At 54.6% G+C, this 7,502-nt stretch overlaps 1 long non-coding RNA gene across 2 annotated transcripts; it reads left to right on the forward strand.

Moving 5' to 3' along the window:
• The first annotated feature begins 4,239 nt into the window (after nt 1–4,239).
• On the forward strand, nt 4,240–7,280 carry LOC139044134 (uncharacterized). Of its 2 annotated transcripts, none has more exons than XR_011501180.1 (3): nt 4,240–4,440; nt 4,955–5,183; nt 5,479–7,280. It is a non-coding gene; the product is annotated as an uncharacterized lncRNA (long non-coding RNA). The 2 variants fall into 2 exon arrangements; XR_011501181.1 differs by having other exon boundaries at nt 5,483–7,280.
• The last annotated feature ends 222 nt before the right edge of the window (nt 7,281–7,502 follow it).

Genomic DNA, 7,502 nt, shown 5'->3' on the forward strand with positions numbered 1-7,502 from the left:
CTGTTCATAGTTGTTATTTAATTTTTAATTCCTAGGATTAAAACCATATCCTAGGAAACCCTCACAATTGTCACATGGGGATTCTTGTCTCCACAGCAGCACACCACTCTGGAATTTATGGGTTAATAATTCTTGGTTAGGTGCACCCGATTGCTTCTCCAACACCACCCCAGCCCTTTAGAGCCCCCACCCTCCCTGCTGTGCCCTGCCACCACTCTCTGGATGCACCTGCCTTCAGTCCCCTTGGCTCCTCCACATGTGGGATTCAGATAACATCAGAAATTCAGCCCTAGCTCTGCTTAACATGGCCTCGGACATGTGGCCAGGCTCCTGTGGTATCTCTTTTTTTTTTTTTTTTTTAGGAAGATTAGCCCTGAGCTAACATCTGCTGCCAATCCTCCTCTTTTTGCTGAGGAAGACTGGCCCTGAGCTAACATCCATGACCACCTTCATCTAGTTAATATGTGGGACACCTCCCACAGCATGGCTTGCCAAGCAGTGCCCTGTCCGCACCCGGGATCCAAACCAGCAAACCCTGGGCTGTCAAAGCAGAATGTGCGAACTTAACCTCTGCGCCACCGGGCCGGCCCCTGTAGTATCTTTTTAGTGGTGAGTGGAACGATCTAAGGACTCATGTCAGTGACTCTCATTACACAAGTCAGGCACTAACCCCTCTCACCCAGGGAAGAAGGAGGAGTGCACACATCACAAGTCTAGTCGTGTCCCACAGTCCCCACAGGGCAGACAGGCGGAGCAAACAGAGAGTGCAGGAGTTTAATTTGGGGGAATTGAGTTGACTCCTGCAGGTATCTTAGTGAAATGCTAGCTAGAGTTCCGTCTTAGTCATTAGCATTGGCAGAAACATTCTTCACCTCACAATTTACGTATATACATATATATTTGTAAACTATAAAGTACCACCTAAATCAATATTTTTTTAAAAGATTGGCACTGGAGCTAACATCTGTTGCCAATCTTCTTCTTCTCCCCAAAGCCCCCCAGTATGTAGTTGTATGTTCTAGTGGTGGGTGCCTTTGCTTGTGCTATGTGGGACGCCACCTCAGCATGGCTTGATGAGCAGTGCCGTCTCCGTGTCCAGGATCCAAACCGGTGAAATCCTGGGTCACTGAAGTGGAGCACACAAACTTAACCACCTGGCCACGGGGCTGGCCCTAAATCAATATTAATCATTAACTACTGCAAGGTCAAATACTGATAATGTGTCAGGAACAAGGATGGCTTAAAACACTTTGACCCTGGAGGTCCCAAAAAGAGAAAACATTTCTCGTAGCTTTAATTGAAACCCTGCGATGGGGATTTACATGTATTTGCTTCTTTAACCTCTACCATAACCCTGCTAGTTATAGACAAGTTATTCATTTTATAAGTGACATGAGCTAGGTTCAGAAAGCTTGATTAAAATGACAAAATCATGAGGCTAGAAAATGACAGAGCCAGAACTTAAACTTAGCTCTGCCTGTCTCTGAATCTCAAATTCCTAAACCCGGTGGTCTTGAGGGGTGGCCCCCAGACTCTAGCTTTACCTGGAAATGTCACCTCTCAGATCAGTGATCAGAGACACCTCTTCTTATCACAGTGCTTCCCAGTGCAGCCTATTTACACAGTCTTCCATGCCCAGGTTCTCCCACCGCAGGGGTCCTCAAGGGTGCTCAACCAACTTCCCCAAATCAGCCGCAACTTTCCTCTGCTTTACATGTCAGTTTCACCACGCAAAAAAGTCTCAGGCCCCTCTGACCTTTCAGCATGGCTGATGACCAAGCCTCAAGCCCACAGGATAATACTATCTCCCCATCCCACAGCTGCATCTGTCATAGCCCCCACTGGGTTTTATAACTGACATTTATCACTTGACCCAGGTGGCTGGGACAGCTGGCCTCCTTTGGACAAAGCAGGCAAGCTGCAGGGTGCTCCTCTCCTACTGCCCCGCATGTATGCACTCACGGAGAGGGCCAGGGGAGGGCCAGTATCAGCTCACAGTCACAGATTTCTCACAAGGTTAGTGCCTTAGGGAACAGGAGAGCATGGCTTTCCTGACTCCAGAGTTGAGGGCAGTACCTGCTGATGGAAGGGCATGCCTGATGAGTTCCCTGTCTGTTCCCTAGGGTGTCTGCCTTGTGTGGTCACACTCCTTTGGCAAGCTGTTCTCGGCCTTGTGACTTGACGAAGTCTTTCCCTCTCTGGGTGTCAAAAGATTCATTTGTGATGAGAGGCAGTGTCTGTCAGAAGAACAAATGAGGCCTGGAATGAACCATGAGGCAGAGGGACAGCTTGACTGACTCTGCGGTCTGTTGCAGGCAAAGAGGGTGAGAAAACCACCACTGCCAAACAATGCAAATGGGCCCTTGGAAAAGTAGAAGGGGATGTGAGGCACAGCTGAGGGAAATGGGGACCACTGCCTTCACTGGCAAATGATCACTGGAAGAGTGTGCCCCACACCATCAGAGCCCAGCTGACCCGATACTCAGCCATCGTGAGGGTCACTGCGAGGCCACAGGCACCAGTCACAAGGCGTGTGTAGTTGGAGTGATGGGCTTAAATAAAGGCAAGAGGGCTCCTAAAGGGGTGAGAGTCAGCAGGAACTTTGGGAAAGGTCAGGGACTTGGGGATGGTGTGAGTGGTCCATGACACTCTCCTCAGATTCCCAAGATGCCAGGTGTCTGGATTACAGCCACCTCCACACCCCACCAAAGCAGCCACTGCCACCTCCCCCACCCTTTCTCTCACCACTGCCAATAATATCTCAGCATAGGCCCAATAGAGCGGTGAAAGCTGGGTCCCCAGGTCACATCTGTGGCCTCTGAACCAGACCTGGTTTCATGGGGAAGGGGGGCATGAGGCAGGATGAAATCCACTGAGGCATGGGTGGTGAGGATCCCTGAGTCCCATTCCAGTGTATGGTCATGGCAACTGACAATCTCTGGACCACAAGACAGTCCTTCCAAGACCAGGCCAGAGGCAGCCCGTTCCCTGGTCCCAAAACCTGGGGTACCCAGCTCCTCCCAGGGCAACACAGGAAATGATGGAAGGCCTGTCTCACCACTCACATCCTTCTCCCCACCACTGCCGAGACAATCAACCTCCCTCAGGAGGAAGGACATGGTCGGCAAGGACCCGGATGAAGCTGGTGCTACCTCCCATGTCAGGCACATGACATGCACAGGAGCTTCCTCCCAAAACAGGGGCAATGACACCTTCCAGAAAACCTTCAGGACTCAGGGCCCTTTCCTCTGTCCTTGCCCCACTGACAGAGTCTTGGCCCAAATGAGTGGGACAGTCAGCCTCCTTTGGGTATATCAGGCAAGCCCTAGGGTGGTCTCCCTCCGCCCCTCCTCGGTAGACTCAGGGAGTGGGCCAGGAGAGGGCTTCTCTCAGCCCTTCTTGTCAGGTATCTCCCAAGGGGAGCACCCTAGGCAGCAGCAATGCAGGCTTTCCTCAGTCCAGAGTGGAGGGTGGGAACCGCTGATAGGAGAGCATGCCTGTGGGTTTCCCCTTCGTTCCCTGGGTGGCATGCCTGTGCTGCCACACTCCTTTGGCAAGCCTTTCTCAGCCTTCTGACTTGACACAGCCTTTCCAACTCCTGGGGAAGAAAGGTTCATTCGTGATGAGAGGCTGTGTTTTTTCCAGCAATAAGTGAGGATGGGGATGAACCAGCTGGCACAGGGAGAGTCTTGCTGCCCTTCTGGGTCAGATGTGAGCAAACAGGGCTGGAAAATCTCTTCCAAGGAGGCAGCAGTGACCTGAGCGGAACGGGGGAAGGGGATGTGAAACACAGCTGAAGGAAAGCAGGCAAGCCAGAGTGCGCCTCCCCCTGTGCCCTGTGGCTGTGCACTCAGGGAAAGAGCCAGGAGAAGGTGTCTCTCCGCCCTTATTCTAGGATTTCTGGCAAGGGTAGTGCCCCAGGCAGCAGGACATCAGGCTTGTCTGACTCCTGGAGCTGAGGGTGAGTCCTGCTGAGGGAAGAGCTTGCATGGAGGGCTCCTGGTTTGCTCCCTAGGTGGCCTGTCTGCCTTGCCACACTACTGAGCAAGGCATTCTGGGACTTCTGAATAGACAGGGCCTTTCCTCCTCCTGGAGTCAAAGGGTTCATTTGTGATGTGGGGCTGTGATTTTTCTACCAGTCACTGAGGCCTGGAATGAGCCAGCTGGCAGAGAGACAGCCTGGGTGTCCTCCCCTAGTCGTTGTTGGAAAACAGGGTCAGAAGGCCTCCCCGTGAGAAGGCCAGCAGCCACCTGAGCCGAAGGTCAGAAGGGGAGGTGAGAAACAGGAGAAGGAAAGGTGGACCCTAGTTCACCTTTGAACATTTCTACCCCAGGAGGAGGGAAGACTGTGCCTAGTCTGTCAGAAGGCCTGGAGCTCCTTGCAAAGAAGAGCGGCACAGCAGACTGGCCACCTACGTAACGGATGGGGCATCCCCCCAGGTAAGTGCTTGCACTGGGAGGACCCACCCACATGCCACTCTGGGGCAGAGGGAGAGGAGAACCCTATAACTTGCCGACTTTCCCAAAGAGGGCCAGCCAACGCAGCCCCTCGAGCCAAGACGGTGTCCATGGGACTGCTAGGAAGGAAAGAGCCCTGGGTCCAGAAAGTTTTCGGTGAAGGGTCATCAGCTCTATCAGAGGTAGAAGCTGCTGGAATTCTGGTGTGCCCGACCTGGGAGCTGCTGCCCGCCACACCCGGGTCCTTAGTGCCCTGCCTGGGCTCCCCAGGGAGGATGCCAGACTTAGTCTTGGCCTTGGCCTGAGGGATGCCTGCGGTGATGGGGGCGTTCCACAGTTGCCTGGGCTTCCCTGGGAGAGTCAGAGATCCCTGGGTGGTGGCCTTATGGAACGGGCCACCTCTGGCCAAGTCTAGGGGAGGGAGCCGCCTCAGGGTCGAGATGGATGGTGGCCAGCATCATCCTCACCAGGAGCAGCCCTCGGGGATCTTTCGCAGGGATTGTGTCACGCCCCGCCTTCCCCGTCGGATGCTATCCTCCTGCACCCAGATCCAGGTTGGAGGCCACGGATGACGCCTGGAAACTGCCTTTCAGCACCCTGTCTGGCCTTCCCTGCGCCTTGTAGGGCAGCGGTGGGAGAAAAACCTGTAGGGACGGCTGGACGTTGGCTTCGTGGGCTGCCACGTGGGCATCCAGAATCTTGGGGACCTGAGGAGAGGAGGGCAGGTGCACCCATGGCCTCTCTACCTCCCCGACCTGACCTAGGGTTCTGACTGACTCTCACGACTGTGGGAGCCCTGCTCCCTGGCCTGAGGACCATTCCTCCCACTGTGCATGCACGGGTGGGAGGGAGGGGTGGGGGGAGGAATCCGGCCTCTGGCCTCACTGGGAGCCCCGCACTGGGTGGGGGGGATCTGGCGGGGTGGGGGCGCCCTCTGGCGGAGGCCCCGTGCAGCTGCCAGGGAGCTGGGGTTCCCACTTCCTTCAGGGCTTCTCATGACCCTTTCCCCTCTCTGTTCAGGTAGCTGCTTTCCTCCTTGGAAGAGGTTTTCTGGCCCTGTTTGCTCCCAACTGACCCAGAAGGGCAGCAAGACTCCCTGTGCCAGCTGGTTCATCCCCATCCTCACTTATTGCTGGAAAAAACACAGCCTCTCATCACAAATGAACCTTTCTTCCCCAGGAGTTGGGAAAGCTGTGTCAAGTCAGAAGGCTGAGAAAGGCTTGCCAAAGGAGTGTGGCAGCACAGGCATGCCACCCAGGGAACGAAGGGGAAACCTACAGGCATGCTCTCCTATCAGCGGTTCCCATCCTCCACTCTGGACTGAGGAAAGCCCGCATTCCTTCCGCCTAGGGTGCTCCCCTTGGGAGATACCTGACAAGAAGGGCTGAGAGAAGCCCTCTCCTGGCCCACTCCCTGAGTCCACCGAGGAGGGGCGGAGGGAGACCACCCTAGGGCTTGCCTGATATACCCAAAGGAGGCTGACTGTCCCACTCATTTGGGCCAAGACTCTGTCAGTGGGGCAAGGACAGAGAAAAGGGCCCTGAGTCCTGAAGGTTTTCTGGGAGGTGTCACTGGCCCTGCTGGGGGAGGGAGCCCCTGGGTGTGTCATGTGCCCGACATGGGAGGTAGTGCCTGCTTCATCTGGGTCCTTGCTAGCCATGCCCTGCGTCCCAAGGGAGGTTGATGGTCTCGGCAGTGGTGGGGAGAGGGATCTTCGTACCTCACAGAGACCTCCCCTAATCTAAGAGATGCCCTCTGAACTCAGAGAGACCTCTCCTGACCTCACAGAGCCCTCGCCTGACCTCAGAGACACCCCATCTGACCTCACCTGGATCTCCCCTGACCTCACAAAGAAACCCTCTCACCTCACAGAGACCTACCAAGACCTCACAGAGACCCCTTTCTGTCCTCAAAGGGCCCTCCTATGACCTCAAAGAGACCTACTCTGATGTCACATCCTCCGCTGAACTCATAGAGACCCCCTCTGACCTCACAGAGACATCCCCCTGACCTCACAGAGATGTCCAACATCACAGACACCCCATCTGATCTCATAGAGATGTCAAGTGACCTCAGAGACCACCTCTGACTACAGTGACCCCTTCTCTGACCTCAAAGAGAACCCTGGTGATGACACAGAAACATCCCCTGACATCATAGATTCCTCCCCTGAACTCAAAGACCTCCCTGACCCCAGAGACATCCCTGATCTCATAGGGACCTCCTGTGACCACACAGAGAACTCCTCTGAAATCACAAAGACTTCCTCTGACATCAAAGAGACGTTAGCTGACCTCAGAGACCTACTGTGACCTCACAGGGACCTCCCCTGACTTCACAGAGACCCCACTTGGCCTCACAGAGACCTCCTCTGTTCTCAAAGAGATGCCATCTGACCTCACAAACTCATCCTCTGGTTTCATAAAGACACACCCTGACCTCAAAGAGACCCCACAGAGACTTCTCTGACATCACAGGGACCACCTTTGACATCACAAAGTCCTTCCTGACCTCACAGTGACCCCCTCTAACCAAACAGAGACCCCCCTGACCTCACAGAGACCTCCTTGATCTCACAGAGGTCTGCTCTGACCACACAGAGACCTCCCCTGACCTCACAGAGAGCCCTCTGACTTCACTGAGGCCTCCTCTGACCTTGCAGATAGCCCCTCTGACCATACACATACCTCCCTTGCCCTGATGATGACCCGCTCTGACACACGGAGACATCCCCTGATCTCACAGAGACCTCCATGACCTTGCTGAGACCCCATCTCACATCAAGAGACCTCCCTAACCTCACAGAGACCAACTGTGCCCTCACAAAGTCCTCCCGTGACCTCACTGAGAAACCCTTTGACCTCACAGAGACCTCCCCACACCTCATAGAGACTCCCTCAGATGACACAGAGACCTCACATCACCTCACAGTGATGTCCTCTGGGCTAGCAGAGACCTCCTGCGAACTCAGATAGACCACTTTGACCTCAGAGAGAACTCCCCTGACCTAAAAGAGAACTCCCTGACCTAAAAGACCTCCCCTG

Source organism: Equus asinus, unplaced genomic scaffold (genome assembly GCF_041296235.1).
Source record: "Equus asinus isolate D_3611 breed Donkey unplaced genomic scaffold, EquAss-T2T_v2 contig_618, whole genome shotgun sequence".
NCBI lineage: Eukaryota > Metazoa > Chordata > Mammalia > Perissodactyla > Equidae > Equus > Equus asinus.